Genomic DNA, 19147 nt, shown 5'->3' with positions numbered 1-19147 from the left:
CGAGACACCAAGTTGAGTTTGTAGCTGGGTTAAGATTCCAACCCATACTGGATAGCTCAGAGGCCAGTGTGCATATATCTAAGCTATCTTTCCAGACCTTTAGATTATTCAGAGTTTAAATAGATGTATGATCTCTTGGTTGTTTTATAAACAAAATAGAAAAGTGGATTATATATTGGAGGCTGGCAGGATGGCCCAGAGTTACGTCCCGACCCAGCTCTAAACTATCGTCTCCGCGTTTCACAAGCAGGGTGATTCATCAATGTATGCTATCTCTCGGATAGACGTTAAACTGGGTTTCCAGTGTGCCGGCATGACTTTCTAAACGTTAAACATCCCACGGTGTCCTTCATGAAGAGTAGATGAGCAGGCACCATGAACAAATTACAAATTCCTGTCCAATAACCTCGCATTCCCCCTATCCCAAGGGAACGAAGTGCAAAAAGGAAAACCCCGCCACCCCAATGTGGGTCGCTACCCCATTAGCTGGGCATGTGGATTATTAGTAGTAGAATAGCTGGCACTATGGTGGTTATGAATTTGTCTGAAATATAATACAATGGAAGAATATATCTGAGATTTATGAATTAAATAAAGTTGATATGACATCGGCCAGTTGGATAATTAAATGTGGAATTGAAACAGTCATTGAAGCATATATATTCTACAACATGATGTCAGGAGTAAGTCAAAAAGAATATCATGAGTTCCTTTCAACACGATCACCATCACGTTCCACAATCAATCTTTAGATCGATGTTTGTCGTCGATCAATAACCAGTTTTAGGTCACTGTATGTTGGAATTATTTCATGAGCACATAAAAGTAAAGAAAAACCTGTAGGGATGAAAACTACATTTTCCACTATGCCGTCACTCCATGGATGACATGGCTATCGGTAATTGTGACGTGATCTCAAGAGAACAGCCCATCGTGCAATTGTTATCTGGTACAGTCAGTGATTATAAGTGACACAATGTCACATTTCACAATGAAGTAGTTTCATCACACTCGTTCGTGATAATACGAGCTCTCCTCGGTGTGAGACCAATGTCATGTAACCATTGACTGTTGAATTCCACCAGGATGCAGTCCATTGAATTGGCGGAGAACTTCATGATCCCTGAAAGAACGCATCCATTTATTATTTACACTAAAATGACGTATGTTTTTTTTTAAACCCCACCTGCATGTCGTTCTTGCATCATCAAAATTGTTATCAAGCTGGTAGTAAATCAGAAGTAGTCTTAGAATGAGTACGTGGTCACAATTAAACAACCTTGTGCCAATGTGGTGATATGAGTTAATCAGATGTCAATATATAACTGAGCTTTACATTACAGTCATTGAATGTGCTCAACATGGAATGTTGAAACAGCCTTTTAATTGTAATTACCACATGCCAACAGAAATCATACAAGCACATTATGCATTTGTAAATGGTAAATAATTATGTTGATATATAAACAAAGCCATTAGATTTTACACAATAGTGTTCCTGCAATAAATCATTAGTGTTTCTAATTAGAGTTACAGCAGTCGTGTTGAAAGGGTAGATTATTATTTATTTATTTCTGTTTACAAGGTCTAATGCTTGTATTGGAGCTGAATACACAATCGCTCATGTGAAGGCAACACCTGACAACTTCAGACAACCAAACAGCAACTGAGCTTGGGAAACTGACGCCACTTCCCAGAGCACTCCAAATACCAGCACCGCCATTTTTTTCAATCGCATTTATTTCTCCAATCACTGTGGCAATTAACGAATGAGGTTCATCTGTGCTGTAGCCTCTAAATGCTGAGTGTCAAGTAAGGAAGCAGCCAGCACCTACCATTTTTTAAAGGCTTTGGTATGACTCAGACAGGGTCCAATTTGAATCGCTGACCTCCCAGACTCAGTGTGGATGCGCTCAGCATTATGCCAGCAATTCTGCTTAATATGTAAATGTGTGATTTCAATTTTCACTATGACAGCCATTGTGCCAGCCAGTCTGGTCCTCATATGTGGTGATTTCAATTGTCTCCAAACGAATTGGATGGGTGTCAGCACGTCTATTTTAAATCCTCGGTCTTTAAAATCGACTCGAGTGTGCTCTGCTAAAGCCATTTGGAGGTGAAGCGGTACACATGCACACATGGTGTTTAATACCGTGTTGCATTTATCAGGTTGGAAGGGCTCTGTTTTGGTTTATTATTATGTTGTGGGGCAACTTAGCATAACAGTTGTGCATTTTGTGAGAAAAGCACCAAATTCGGCACACTGGTAGCCCATCATACTATGAACAGCTTTGGATATTGGGCCATCTCAAATTCAGCCGCTGAAGGCTGTGGCAGCCATTTTACACTGCCATCAAAAATTTGAGATGGCCCAATATCCAAATCTGTTCATAATATGATAGGCTACTAGTGTGCCAAATTTGGTGCTTTCCTCACAAAATGCACAATTGTTATGCTATATTTAGCTAAGTTGCCCCACTAATGCCTGAACACAACCACACCTCCTGATTTATGAGCAGTGAGGCAGAGGCAATGTGCCAGTGTGGCAGACCGCACTTGTTGCTCACACGTCAAGCAGCTTTGTCTGCATGGGTCGTGATTTGTGCCTCATTGATCCAGAAAGTTAGGTCTAAAACAGAATTAAACCGATGAGGTTTGAATGGTCACAAGTAAACGATTATGTGGTATGTTGTCCTGACCCCATAACAAGAGCGAAACCATGGTCAACATCTCCATGGTCTTTTACTTGTGACCTTCAAATCCTCATTCTTTAAAATAGACTCGAGTATGCTCTGCTGAAGCCATCCAGGTAGGAGACGAAGCGGTACAAATGTACACATGGCATTTACTCATCGGCCCGTGTTGCAATTATCGCGTCAGAAGGGCTTCATTTTAATGCGTGGTGTTGGCTTAATGGTTAGGTGGTGGGCTTGGTATCTTAGCATCCGAGTTCAAATCCCACTTGGCTGTTGAATTAATATAAGGTGAGGTTCACTCTGCCTGTCATCCTTCCGTGGTCGGCAAAATGAGTGCCAGCATGCTGGTATCCTGTGTCGGAGTGGCGACCCATCCAGAATTGTACCCAATAGCCAAGGAGACTGCTTAAGCAGCAACAATGATCTGCACAGAATATGGTCCCACTGGATGGATGGATGGAAGGGCTCCATTTTGGTTTTTTACATATTTATATTTTTTGCAGTATGTTAGCTTCAGATCTTAAGGTCCTGAGTTCATGTCACAGCCATGCCAACATAACACCATGCAGGTTGACTTGGCCTATTATCCTTCTGCAATATATGTAAAATATATGGTATGTGCAATCGGACCAGGTGGCAAAATAGTTTGAGTGTCTGCTCTCTGTCTGGGAGGTTCGTAGTTCAAACCTCAGCTGAGTCATACAAGGTCTGGTACGTGCTGATTCCTCGCTTGACGCTCCACATTTAAAAGGGTAGATCATGGACAAGCAATGCTGCTAAGGCAATGGCAAACCATCCAGTATAACCCTTACCAAGAAAGTGCTTCAGCAGCACTGACACTCTCGAAAGAGTATATATGATTTCCTTGTTTGGCCTCTTCATGCAAGTATTAATTCATGAGAATGTGGGTCTAAATTAACATTCCATATACTGTACTGATTTGCTGCTAATTTATTGGTTGGTAGGGCCTTGTACAAGTGATGTACATTTTTGTAGCATTCAATAATGGGTTTTTCAGCTTTAGAGCTATCCTCTTTTGCAGTGAACCCTTATGAATGTCTGAATGTTGAAGGGGTTATAGTTGGAGATAGCAGATTTTATCGGTATAACTACAACTCAACCTTTGTTATGTGAATCCTGTTTTCAAACTGGTCTCCAGAGTGAGATGCAGACAGGATAAGGTCCAGCAAGCAACATTCCTATTTATATCTTTCAAATGTTCGTTTTTTCAAACATCCTGACACCAAATTTTATAAAGTATGTTTTGTTGGCAACTTTAAAGATGCATTTGGTTTTTATATTAATAGCAATAATAAAAATAACAACATGAATAATAAAAATTTATTGTTGAGCTTTCTCTCAAAACAACATGAGTGAGGACTTTCTTCAAAGAAACAGGCACATGATTATTTGGAATTTCACCACGGCAATTTAATATCACCTCCAAGTGGATCACATGATGCAGAATTCTGTATCCTGCTTGCAAAGTACTAAATGAACCATTTGTTGATGGATGTCATTATATCAGGAATCCAGACTAGATTTTTTTAGATAAACACTGTGATAAACACCATCTTGCTCACCTTATTTCCATGGAAACCAAGGCCTTCAAGATTATTGGAATATCCCACAATGAAGCTGAGTCAATGAGCCCATTACTTCGTCATCACAGATATGTCAGTGGTCTCTCTGTCTTTTAACACCTCCTTTCTGGTCTTGTACCCTCTGATCTTTCCGTGCATTGTCCTCCCCAGGTTTCTGCAGGGCACACACGTGATCCACCATCAACCCCTTCTGGTAAAACTACCTACATCCAGGATCACTGCCCACCTCCACTCATTTGTTTCTCTTTTTCTTCAGCTGTGGAATCAACATCCACATCTTCTTCAATCTCATTCTTCCATCCAAGTCTTCAAGACAGCTGTTCACCACCATCTCAGATCATCCCTAATCCAAAACCATGATATTTTCAATCCCTCATTGACACCATTCAACCCCATGCATAATCCTCTCCACCCCATGCATAATCTTGTCCAACCCATGCATTCTCTCCTGCCCTCCATTCCTCCCCACATCCTTTGCTTGTCCAAGTCTCCCTCTATATTGGCCATTTGCTCTGCTGTTGGGTTTTCCCCCCTCTCTCTCCTGTTCCTTTTGCATCCTGTTATGTCCTGATACATTCAGTGTACTAACTCTTCCACAAGCTTTGACTATGTATAGAACACAAAAAAAGAAAAAAAGAAACAATATCTTGCTTCTTCTGATAAGATGTAAAGCAATGTTTTGACTATCACTGCTGGAAGACTCAAATATAAGTTGTTCTGCTGTTTAATTTCAGGAAAAATTCTGGCCATTCAAATTTTTATTCACTTATCAGTATTTTTTGTTCTTCGCATTTCATCTCACTTCATTTATACTGCATCAATTTATCCACCGGCCCAACCACAATCTCCTATAAAAATGAACTTTTGAAATCTCTACGTGGTGCCTCTCATTTTATCTTCTCTGCAGTTTTTTTCTGAATGGCCCACAAGTTACTGAATTAATAGTGACCTAAGATATTAAAGAAACAGTTACAAAATTATACTTCGTTATGTATACTATTGTGCCTGAACTACTCATTCAGACAAATAATTTAGATATCCAGCAAAACATGCTGAAACTCCTGCTGTGATGCTGATTGAAATCACGAGTAATCAGTTGTATGTAATGGAGCAATTCAGAAAATCAAAATGATTATGGTGCTTCAATTCTGGGGAACAAGAAAATATTCTGATTTTACCACTAACACGGTATATTATGCCATAAATAGCACGACATGGTGGATCTTCAAGATCAATGGAATCTCTTCGCAATGAAGCTATGGGCCTATTACTTTGCCATCATCGACAGGTTGGTAGTCTCTGTGTTCTTCCAACTCATTTCTATTCTTGCAGCCTCTGTCCTCTTCATGCCCCCCCCCCCCAATGCCCAATGTATCTGCAGAAGGCACACGGTTAACCAGCAACCCCCCTACTAGTGAAACTGCCAAAATCCAGAACAACCGCTCACCTCCACTCTTTTATTCCTCTTTTTCCCGCTTATGGAACTGCCTTCCACACTCTCTGCAATCTCATTCTTCCCTCCAGGTCTTTAAGAAAGCTGTTTGCATCCACCGAAGGTCATTCTCCATCCAAAATCATGGTCTTTTCTCTGCACGATAAACCTCCCTGCAAACCTCCAAAATTTTTCTTATGTATTCATCTTGTTCACCCCTTGCTTTCTCCACTACCACTCATCGTTACCTTCATCCCTTGTTTGTTCATCTCCGTCGACTTTCTCCCTCCGCCCTGATGTTGGCATTCCCCCCTTTCTCCTGCTGTTCCCTTTGCAATGTTGTGTCCTGTTCTGTACTGTGTTCCAGCTCTTCCACGAGCGTTGACCTTGTGTATAAAAATTTTTGAAAATTCTGCAAATAGAAGTCTATTATAGTTTACTTGTTTATATTTTTCACACACAGGAAGGAGTATGAAACATTTATAACATGGAAAATGCTGCCTTTAAAATTGCCTTCTTTCTCTGCTATCTTGAGCACAATGCTCACATCCACCTTGGATAAAGTTGTCTTATTTAAATTCGTTGTTTGAATCATTTTATTCAAGTTAATTCCTGTATTTCTTCAAATATATTTGTTTGTTACTGCTTAAAATTTATTTCCAAGAGATAGCTAAATTTATTTTTGCAAAATAACATTTTATCTTTACATCGCATTTTATCTTTATCTTCATTGATCCAATGTATCTGGTTGAGACAAAACAAAGACTTTAATAATAGTATGTCCTGCTTCCTTCTTGATACTCACCAGTTAGAGAATGAAGCATGGAGAAACCCTGACTTTGGGTTTGCATCCAAAGGGAGGGGAAGGGACAGATTATTCTTAAGTACCCCACTCACTCCATAAAAAGTGACTTCACAAAGATGGTGCCACGAATACCCAAAGTGCTCCACAACTTCATGAGGAGATCACCTTTTTTAACAAATGAAAAATTGTCTACATGTTCTTATTTTATTCTCAATGGTTTGATTAGGCATGGGCAACCTTCGACCTGTGGGCCACGTCCAGCCCTCAACACGTTTTCATCCGGCCAGTATGGCGATATTTTGGTCAATATTTTATGTTGTGATTATCACTTCACTTGAAAACACCTTAACCCTTTCAACCCTGAGTTCCTTGGAATTTTGGATACCAAATCCTGGGCTCGCGAAAGAAAAATCAAGCCATCGGGTATATGGAGGTTTGAATAGGGGCTGGTAAAATGGCTGCTAGGATTGAAGTGGTTAAGAATAGCAACATGTATTCCCCCCAACATGGAAACTTTCATAAAAAGGAAGCAATCACTGAAATCACATTTGGTAATTTACATAAAAATTATAATTATTATTACTATTATTCAAATGTGTATAGTTTCCTTTATTATTTTTGTTTAGTTTGTATCAAGAATCAGGATGTTTAGTTGCATCACAATCATTTTTATACATGCAGTAACAAGTCAGAGTGATTAGTTACATTGCTTATCTGCATATCTTCTGTTAAATTAATTACTAACACATGACTGTGTATATACCCAGCACGCAGCAAATTTAACAATATCTGTTGCGGCTCTCCAACTCGGAAAAGTTCCCCTCACCTGATGTAGATCTTCCATAATCCTCAATACTTTAATGAGGTACAAGTACTGCAACAAGGCTCACAGAACATCTGGACAACTGAGAGTCGTCTTTCAATTGCAGCACATGACTGCGCGTTTGCATTATTTCCGATAGGGTGGTTGTGCCACCAATCTAGTGCCCCCTGTAAATTTGAGTAAAAGTTTATCATTTGTTCAGGATGCCGATGATGGCTTGAATACATTTCACGAAGGATGCCGTGGGATCTTTAACATCCGAGAACTAATGGTGGCAGACGGGATACCCAGTCTAGCATCGATGCAATCAATGTCACACACATTGATGAACCACCCTGCCTGTGAAACACCAGGATGGCAGTGTAATAGCTGCGCCAAGATTCAAACCCAGGCTACAAAGATCAGAGGTGAATGTACATTCTTCTCGGCTATCCTGCCAACCAAACTCATGGTGAGAGGATAACGAACAAACAGTACAACATCCTGCACGATTATAAAGAAAATAAGTGATATATCACACAGAATCAGCAGGAAGAGATGTGACTTGCAAGGGAGGTGATTCCTCAGATGGGAGAAAAGAAAGGTAAAGTAATAAACATGAAGGGAAAGCTTGAAGGACAGAAGAAAAAAAAAGAGTTTAAATGAGGAATGTGTGATCTGTTCAGCCTTGAGACTGGTGCCTGGAAAAGATGAGAAGTGGTACAAGGCTCATTGAGAGCTGACAGAAGACTGAAAGGTAAGCAACTTGTTTGCCGTATAAAAGTAGCAACTCTTACTTTCAGCCGTCCGATGGGAAATGCCAAACATTTTCAGCCCTCAGTAGCACCAAGGAGCATCAGAAAGGCCAAAGGAGCCAAAGTCCACAGTAGGAAAACATACTCAATCACACTGTAAACATGCTCTGAGGACTGCAGGAGTGTCAATAAAAGAGCTGTCAAGGCTGTCCTAATCTATAAATCCTCTCAATGAACATATATTTCCACAGAGAAGACTACTTTTATAGATTGAAAAAAAAAGTTCAATCCGGCCTGTTTGGCATGGCTCATGATGATGGGATCGCAAGTTTAAATCCCACTCCATTATACTAGCCTGGTGTTGGCTTAGCGGTTAGGGTGGTGGCTTGGCATCCTAGGGTCCTGAGTTTGAGCCCCGTTTCCACTGAATCAACACCAGGGGGTTGACTCAGCCTACCATCCTTCTGGGGTCAGGTGAAATGAGCACCAGTATACTGGTAATTTGGGCACTGCATCAGCGGCATAGCTGTGCCCCAAACCAATGATGCAACCAGCAACCAAAAAGGCTACCCACGAAGGGAGGACAACATTACACTGTATGTTCTTGTGCTTTGACTACTAACATTTATTTAGTTCATTTTTAAACATACTTATCTTGCCTAATGTCTTTGTTCTGCATGTGATTTTGTACAACCTCCATTATGAGTCTTAGGTGAATGTAAAAAGAAAATGTAAATTTCTTGGTATTCAGTTATTAACTTATAAATATAAATATTCAATTATTTTTTTATTTTCAGTTATTAACCCACATATGTAAAATGATCTCCCAAACATGATGCCATTTTCTTTGTGCAGAAATGTTTCATGCAATGCCCCAAATGAAGGGCTGATAAGATAGCTTACAGGTGTGTATGCTCACCTGTGAACCTCGAACCAGCTAGAAATTGATTAACTGGTCACCTTGGTACTTTTCGAAGCATAAATTTGTGCACCATCCATTGGAAGGAGTTTTATGTGGAGGATCTGTCTGGTGCTAGCAAAGGGGTGTTGGTAGATGTTAAAAGATCCAACGGTGTCTTATGTGAAGAGCAGGGGAGTTATAGCAGGGACACAGAATGGCATCACAAGTCAGCATTGTACAACCAGCAAAAGAAAGGCTTGGGTCAGAATGCTTTCCTCTGACTGACACCGCACGTTGGGAATAATTGCAACCGTTAATTAAGAAGAGTGTTCTTATAAAATGCATCAAACCCACATTTTCTGATCACCATTCCTTGTGTTCATTTCCAGCACTACACGGATCTTCAAAGCAATGGAAGTGAAACTGACACAGTGTGCATATTACTGAGTTTTAGAAACTTAAGATATAGACAAACATCCTCACACTGAAGATAAATTGGAAATATATATATATATATATATATATATATATATATATATATATATATATATATATATATATATATATACCTCAAGGAGAAAACCAGAGATGTCACTTTTTATAAATTTCAGTGTTATTGCACCTGCCAATAGTTGGCAACATCAGGTTTCCTCTCACAATATTACTTTAACAAATAACCAGGGGTGTCACATAATTTATATGGTATAAAGTTTAGCCGTGCAATGAAAAAACAAGTGTTGTCAAAGCTGAACAAGTAGAAACCCAGAGTTGTCAGTACTTTACTCCTGGTTATCATACTTTCATTCATGTTAACTGTTCCACCATAATATTCGGAGTTGAGAAACTAAAAAATGAAAGGTTGTAAAACTTTCACAACATAAACTCTGAGCACTACAATAGCCTATTTGATTATATCATGGGCTCCATAGTTGGTGCATGTCATGGTTGAAGCCTGGCCAAACCTTTATTGTGACTTCTATGGGACCCACACCGTGGCTTAATGGTTAGCGCGTCTGAGTACCCATCCTCATTCGATGTACCCACCGCCCAATCAACCGGCTAAGGTATATGAGGGAGTCACACGAGGTGACTTAGGCTATCGCGGGGGTGGTTTATCCTTGGTTTCCTCCCGGTTTTCCATCATATTTATTTCCATTTCTTACTCCCGGTACGGAGTAAGAAATGGAGAATCCGTCGTCATATAAGCGAAATACCCTTGAGTATGGCGTTGAACACCAATCAAACAAAAAAACAATGACCGTTTAATGTTGAAAAAAATAATCTGTGATCAAAGTCATGTAATGTATGCCAATAACCAACAAGCATGAATTTGCTACACATCCTGGGTTAAAATTGCATGGCAATTATTAAACAAGGGAATAACCAGTGATGTCAGTTTGCAACATTGATTCGTTCTTTGCTCTTAAATTAAATAACACAGAAGCTTGGCAATTGCTACATGCTTAATTTGATCGGCCAATGATCACTCTTCCTTTTACTGGAAAAGAAATCTATATGTCAGTTATTAAACAGTCCACCAAAATCTTGAAACTTTGTTTTTCAGTTTCTTCAAAATTGACTTATCCTGACATCTCTGGTTTTCCCCTTGTGGTCTTCATATATATATATATATATATATATATATATATATATATATATATATATATATATATATATATATATATATATATATATATATATATATATATATATATATTGTTACAGGCCGAGGGTCAGCCGCCAACCGACTGCTCTGGAAGGAGCCGCAAGTCGAGTCGGCCCGACCGATCGCCCGGAATATAGATCGCCGCCCGGATAACTCCGAGCGATGGGTCCTTGTACAAGAACCGAAATATGCCAATCGGCAGATCACGTGGGGTAGGGTCGATTGCCAATCTTCAATGTACCTTAATACCCACATGATCCAACTACCGGGGTATTCCACCCTCGACGGAACTCGTACGGAACAAACCTCCGAGGCGAGCCTGTCCGTGCGCGATTCCGAGCGGGGTAATCGCCGAGAACCGTCGGTCCAAATGTCCCCCTATTACGGCAAACCAACGGCTTTCTAACTCCCAACACAGAAAATGTTCAGTCAATGAGGGAATGGACGAAACGAGCAGGTTTACATTTACACAAGGACATTTATTATAATGAAACACATATGCAATTAATAAGCCTGGTGTTGGCGCAGTGGTTAGGGCAGCGGCTTGGGATCCAAAAGGTCCTGAGTTCAAGCCCCGTTGGGCCACTGAATTAATACACCAGGGGTTGACTCAGCCTGTCATCCTTCCGATGTCGGCGAAATGAGTACCAGTGTACTGGGCCGGTGTATACCCCGGTTAAAATAGGTGTACCATATCCCTGTGTCATAAGAGGCGACCAGGGTTGCGTCAGGAAGGGCATCCGGCGTAAAACATGTGCCAAATCAGTATGCGGATCATACGGTTGATCTGCTGTGGCGAACCTGAACGGGAGCTGCCGAAAGAAGAAGAAGATATGCAATTAAATAAGGCAAAACACGTATGCAATTATACAAGCAACAAAAGCACCACAAAAGAACTACAACCGTCTATAAGCAATTATTAATGTACAGTCACTTTCACAGTTTTACTTACGGGACTCGGCGCCACAACATTCATTCAAAAGAAAAGCAGGAAAAAGACCCCATCAAAGGCAATGGGGTCAGACTGGACCTCTTGGGTCTTTATGGCGTGGGACTTAGCAGACCGAACGAGTCCCATGAGACCGTTGCAGGTTACCTGCACCCTCGTGGTGTCTGGCTTGGGCGACCCGCGACGTCCCGTCCCCACAGCGGCTAGTGTAGCCGCGGTCGAGCTCGGGCCTTCCGTGTGGCAGGCGAGCTCTCTCCGGCTCTCTCCACACGAACGCGCTTGGGCAACCCGCGATGCTCCTTCCCCACTGCAGCTAGCATAGCCGTGGTCGAGCTCGGGCCTTCCGTGTGGCAGGCAAGCTCCCTCCGGCTCTCTCCACACGAACGCGCTTGGGCGACCTGCGATGCTCCTTCCCCACGGCAGATATCGTAGCCGCGGTCGAGCTCGGGCCTTTCGTGTGGCAGGAGAGCTCTCTCCGGCACTCTTCACATGAACGCACGCTTTGCGCGACACAGCAGGCAAGGCTGCGCCTCCAGCTCGCGTCTCCTTCGTGACGCCCGGACTTCCACGCAGCTCCTTCGCTTCTGGCTTCCTCCCGACTCCCCCAACTGCCGAAGCAAAAAGCTTACTCCTCCCACGGGACTCAGCACACGAACTCTGCCACGGGACTCCCACGAACTCAGCCCACAAAGTCAGCCCCACCACGGGACTCTTTACTAACTCAGAAAAGATGTCCTCTTTATCGTTTGCACCCCCTTCCCCTCCCCGCACCCGGCGTGACTCATCCCCTCGTGATCCACCCCCCACTCAAGCACGGGTTGGAGGGAGTTGTTGACGTCACGGGATGGGAGGGTTCTTCTTCCTCTTTGCAGAAGATAGGGAGGGACATCTCCATTGTTTCATTGCCTAACTATTAAATTGATTCGCAGCGCATCTAATCGATCTCTGAACATTTAAACAACCAGTACGTGCTCGTAAAAAAATAATAATAAAAAAAAAATAATAATAATAAATAAATAAACCACACAGGCCATTTCTTCGCTCTCACGTACCCATACGTGCGTGACCCGGAAGTTCGACATTATTCGCAGTTACGATTAGTCACAATTTATTTTTAATACCCAATTATTCAATTAGCGCCAACGTATTTTACCTTTTCGCAATGTCGTGGCAAGGAAAAAGAAAAAGATAAGAGAAGAGAGAGAAAAAATTTACTTCCTGGTTCGGAGCATACCAGCACTCTGATGTTCCCGAAATTTATACACCGTCTAATATGAAAACGATCATAACTTGGGCCATTGTGTTTATCTATAAATGCGCATAAGAAATCGAGAAATGATTAGAATACACAAAGTCATCACTATCCGGAAGCCCATACATTGTAACCCGTAATGGGGAACGTGGCTGTGCTTCCCTTATCCATCGGCCACGCCCACGCAACAACGTGTCTTGCTATTGGTTTGGTAAATAAATGGCCATAACTTGGGAAGCACTTGTCCGATTAATATCAAACCTTGAAAAGGCACATCCTCATGTCCCCAGCAATATACCTGGCAAGTTTCAATTAGATCGGACCAGAGGTTGTTGAGAAACAGCGGTCACACACACACAGAGATTGCTGGAATTATAGATAGATGGAAGGTGAGCTATCTAGGGAACATGCACTTATCGACATAGCTGACTAAGGGAACCTGTATGTTGTGTGCAATTGAATTCCAAATTCGTAACTATATATATATATATATATATATATATATATATATATATATATATATATATATATATATATATATATATATATATATATATATATATATATATATATATATATATATATATATATATATATGATTTGAAGCATTGAAATGTATGTACTTTGAGATGCCACGTTAATTCATTTCTCTCTTTCTGTACCAAACACCCACAATTGGTGAAAGAAAGAGAAGACCGCACTGTTTATACCATTCCATGCTATGGATGACAATGAAGGGGAAATTGTTTTCCTTTCTTGCAGCAACTGATCATCAACCAGAATTGTACGGTTCACAGATTGAAACATTTTAAAACTCTGGAATATTTGTTCTTAGAGTCGTTTCTTACAACAACAAACTTAAATGAATGGAAGAACATAGCCTTGCACGGATGGAGAGGATTCATAATGTCGAAATGAAAGATGTATCCTGAAGTGCTGTGCCATGCTTTGTGGGAGAGGAAACAAAGTTCACACCAATGTTGGCCTTGACCCTGTAATCATAAGAATTTTATTCATAAAATTTTGTGTGCAAGCGTTCTGAGCTCCACACATTTGTTTCAATTTATCACCTACAGCAGAGTTTAATACCATATTTCTCAACCAATACATGAAATCACCAAACAAACTCATTGGAGGGGTGCAGGGATATTGACAGGACTGGAAGGTAGTTCTCATATGAATGGGTGATTGTGTACATCTGTGCTGATTGTGATGTCTGTGAGAGAGTTTCATCAACAAATAATTTTTTTCTACCCTGGTGAGATCTTTGACCTCTCACCTGCTTTAGATGTTCCATAAGCTTCTATAAGATCCCTGATACTGCCACACCTTTCTCATCCCCATTCCTACTAATGAAAGTAAGTCGTCAGCTTGACAGATTTCTTTCATCTGATGTTGGTGTATGGAGGCATTTGGCCGAATGACCTCCTCCTGCATCAAATTTCCTTGTGGTTGTTGATGCTTTTGTTCTTAATGGCAAATGGGCATGTCAGGCAGAGTCAATGACTCCAAAGTCTAAAACTAAAAGGACAGGCTCATGAGTGCTGATAGGCCTGAACTCAAAAAGAAAAGTCTGATTATCATAAAGCAGCTTTTCAGCTTTTCCTGTCTGTGAACATGTTCCTACCTATCTCACCCACTCAGTTCTCTATTCCTGTCTTTACTCTTTACGTCCTGATTTATTATGCTACCTGTGTTCAATTTTTGTTTTTTTATTCCTTCTCCATCCTCCCTGACATCCCAACTCCCTCCACTTCATCAATGTGTCAGTGTTACCCCTCTGTCACACAGCTCTTCCAAGAGCCTTGATCTTTGCACAAAAGAAAAGAGCAGGCACAGCTTGTTATCAAATTATACAGTTGAAGTGACCTTGCATGGCTACACTAGACACCAATGACATTGAGTGTACTTACCTTGCAAATACTTACATGAAACACGAAAATTCTCTCCACAAGCTTTTTATTGAAACAAATTTTCATTCCAAATGATGACAAAGGTTATCAAAACACTTAAAAGCAAAACACTTCAGGTTATCAAAGGGAGATCATAGAATATGAAACTCTCATTGCTGTGCACTTTGCTTTGAAAATGTACAAAAAGAGCAATATATTAATTATGTAATCAATTTTATGAATTAATGACCCTCTCCTACCTGCATGTATTATAGATTTATCTTCCCTTCCCTTCCTCTGATCTACCAACCTTCTTTACCATCTTTCTCATCCTTCAGACAAGCAGGCACCATTCTCTTCCCTCTCTGCAGGCTTGGAGAGAATCAGAAGCTGGTCAAACACTTGGAATATGTTTTTCAACTCTGACAAATCCCACACTCACATTTTCTCTCTGGAAGGACTGTCTGGCAAATCCTCGCATTTACTTCTTAAACAAACCACTTCATGAGTTTGAGTCACTCAAACTTTTGGGTCTCACCATCAACCATAATCTTTCTTGGGCAGACCATATTTCCAAGATGGCCTCCAAACTGGAAATTCTTCATCATGCAAGGTCTTTCTTTGGCCAATCTGAACTTTTGTCAACCTACAAGGTCTTCATTTGCAGCTTGATAGAGTACTGCTCTTCCCGTTGGGTTGCCACCTTGCCCTTCTTGATGTCATGGAAAGTAAGGCCCCCCTAAATCATGGGGATCTTCCATTAAGAAGCTCGGTGTATTGGCCAGTTATTTTTGCATCACAGACAGGTCAATGACTTCTCTGTATTCTACCACTTCCTTTTTGGTCTTGCACCTCCTTTGTTCTTGACCTTGATTTTACAGGTCAGGCCAGATTAGATCTGTAACTTTCTACAGGTACAATGTAAGCCTGAAGTAACCTGCTTCATGGTTGGGTTGGTGGCGATTAAACCGTTTCCCCCACCAGGTTTCCTGGTGAGGGGATTATGGATATGGACACAGCAGGATTAAAAACAAAACCTGTAAAAGAGCGGAGGAGCTCCTTGTGAATCAAAGGCCATCCATATCTCGTGCCCAACTGTATCTGCGGATGTCCTGTTGCAGTTGGGTTCCTGTTTTTAGGAGGTTGGTGGCTGGATTTGCACTCCGGCCAGTGTAAAACCCTTCACACTGCAAAGCACAAGAAAAATGCAAAGAAAATTGAGGTCAACTGGGCTGGTTACTTTGAGCAGCTGTACCAGGCTGATCCAACAACTGTTGAGTTGGATGTCAGGGGTGTAACTATCCCTATTGCTGACCCTCCAATCAACTGTGATCCACCTTCATTTGTGGAAATACAGGCTGTGGTAAACGTTGAAAATGTGTAAAGCTCCTGGGATATGTGGCATCCATGGTGAACTTTTCATGGCTGGTGGAAATGCTGTACTCATGGCATTGCATGCAGTTCTGTGCTCTGCCTCAAACACAGGCATCGTCCCAACTGACTGGAAGAGTGGCCTTGTTGTCCCTCTCTGGAAAGGGAAGAGTGATCGCCAGGACTGCAATGACTACCAAGGGGTGATGCTCCTCTCAGTGCCAGGCAAGGTCTTTGATGGCATTATTCTTGATGGTGTTCGCCATCATCTGCTTGAGGACCAGTACCGAGAACAGTCAGGCGTTATATCAAAAGAGGTCAATGATTGCCTGTATCCTTGCCCTTCGGGTACTCACCAAATGCAGATGCGACTTACAGCAGGGGCTGCTTGCAGCCTATGTTGACCTCTGCGAAGCATTCAATTCAGTGAATCTGTTATGTCCTCTGGAGGATTCTTGGTCTTCGTGGAGTGCCACTATAATTTATCAATCTGATATCTGAACTTTTCTCTGATAATGAGAGTGCTGTGAGATGTGGTGATACCATTTCCGATGTATATACATTTGTTACTGGAGTTCATAAGGGGTATGTACTGGCCCCCACACTTTTCAGCGCTTGTATGGACTGGATTATTGGGAGGATGTCGGAGAGATCAAGCTGCGGTGCATCGTTTGAGAATGTCAAGGTCTGTCATTGATTTCGCAGATGATGCATTCATCTTTGCAGTGACTCTAGATATCCTTTTGTTGGCCCTTGAGCTGCTCAATGAGGAGTAGTATCCGCTGGGATTATGGGTTTCCTTGGTCAAAACTAAGAACCAGACTTTCAATGACATATTGGATGCTGCTATCTTGTCTGTACCTGTTTGTACTGAGGATATTGAGGTCACATGGAGATTCACTTACCTTGACAGTGATATTAATGTTACTGCTGGACGTGAACCAGAGTTCAATAGACATCTGGGTACAGCCTGGGGAGTCATGGATTCACTGGATCATGGAGTGTCGTGCTGCCAGTACCCGTGCGAGAGGACAAAAGTCTGAGTCTTCAGGTCCTTGTTGCTTCCAGTCTTGCTGTATGGATGTGAGACTTGGACTCTGACCAGGGATCTGAGATGGAGACTTCATTCCTTTGGTGCCAGGTCTCTTCAGAGAATGCTTGGCTATCGCTGGTCTGACATTGTGTCAAATGAATGGTTGCTGAGAGAGACTCAAATGAGATTTGTTACCTGCATCGTCCGTAAGCGTCAGCTGCAGCTGTAAGGACATGTGGCTTGTTTTCCTGACGCTGATCCTGCTCACCAGATTCTCTCAGCGAGGGAGCCTCGTGAGTGGAGGACACCAATGTGCCGACCATGTGCCTCGTGGTTGCAGCAGATTGATCAGCATCTCAAGGAGATGGGGATGGGCGAGGCATCTGCCTGAGGGATGGCCAGATGGAGGCACCTGGAGTACCATCAGAAAGTGGATGCAGCGATGGCTTCTCCGGCACATGCTCCCATAACTGACTAACCTGACCTCCTGCCCTCTCTTGGTTCTGTCCCTCCCATGTTTCTTGTTGAACTACCATAATCATTGTTCACTACTCACCTACACTTCATTTGTTCATATTTTTTCGCACCTGTGAAACCAACTTCCCCAGTCTGTTCAGTCCCATTTTCCCCTCCAGAGCTTGAAAACAGCTGTTTAACACTACCGTCGGTCATGTAGTTATATCACCACTATCTCATTTCACAACCGTTCACCACTACCTCAGGTCACTGCGAGGCTCATCTCCCATACATGCCCATGATCTAATTTAACCCAAATGATCCCATTCCCAAGCACTCCCATTTTCAGCTTATTGAGATTTTCCCCCTATCCCTCACCTCTTTGTTTGTTACCTCTGCCACCGAAGGTGGATGGAGGTTTTGTTTTCACCCATGTCTCTCTGTTTGCTTGTTACTTGCGAAAATCGAAGATTATTCAAGTATTTTGGCTTATTGCATGCGTTATTCTGTTTGTTTGTTTGTCACTTGCAAAATCAAAGATTTTTCAAGTACATTGTTCAGTAGATTTTGTTATTCTGTCTGTCTGTTTGTCTGTCAATCGCCTTCAGGTCACAATTTAAAACCGGTCTTCGCGAAACTTCACCAAGTTGTCGAGGTAGTCTCAACTGAGAAGTCCATTGATTTCGAGGTCAAAAGTCATATTGAGGTCGAATTTCTAAAATCGTCATTTTTCATCTGAATGACTTGAAACTTGAACAGGATTTGCATAGTCCATCACTGAATTGGGAAAGAAACTATTTTGAGGTGAAAAGGTTAAAGGTCAACTCAAAGTCAAACTTGTAAAATCAAATTTCATCTGAAAAATCATTTTTCATCTGATTATCCTGAAAATTAAGCAGTAATTGCATACTGCACCACTCAATTTGGAAAACCAACTATGTTTGAAGTCAAAACGTCAAAGGTCAACTCAAGGACAAACTTCTAAAATCATCAACTTCAATCTGAAAAATAATCAATTTTCATCTGATTGAGTTGAGCTTTGATTGAGATTGTCAATTTTAATCTTAATGAAATGAAAGATGGATCCATGGCAACCTTTTGAAAAGGGGGTGGATTTTGCAAGTATCATGCTCTGCATGACGTCTTTTTTTCTTGTTTGTTGATGTGTTTACTTTTATGCTTTTTTATGTTTATTGCCTGCAGGTCACAATTTTAAACTGATCTTCACAAAACTTTACCACATGGTAGAGTTTGTCATAAGCAAGAAGCTTTTAGTTTCTGAGGCCAAAAGGTCAACAACTTCGGTGAGATTTTCTAAATCCTCAATTTTCATCTGATTGACTTGAAATTTCAAGAGGATTTATATTTCAAGTCACTAAGTTCAACCAGCCAAATATTTTTGAGGTCATCACAGACCACAAGGTCAACAGAGGCCGAATTTCTCATATTGTCAATTTCCATCCGATTGATTTGAAATTTTAAGAGGAGTTGCATATTTGGGCATTGAATTCAACCACCAATTATTTTTGAGGT

The sequence above is a fragment of the Eptatretus burgeri genome, chromosome 1 (genome assembly GCF_056783735.1).
Source record: "Eptatretus burgeri isolate ZD-2024b chromosome 1, Ebu_testis_v1, whole genome shotgun sequence".
In the NCBI taxonomy this organism is placed as follows: Eukaryota; Metazoa; Chordata; class Myxini; order Myxiniformes; family Myxinidae; genus Eptatretus; species Eptatretus burgeri.
The sequence above is the reverse complement of the archived record's forward strand: the minus strand, read 5'-3'. Positions refer to the sequence as shown.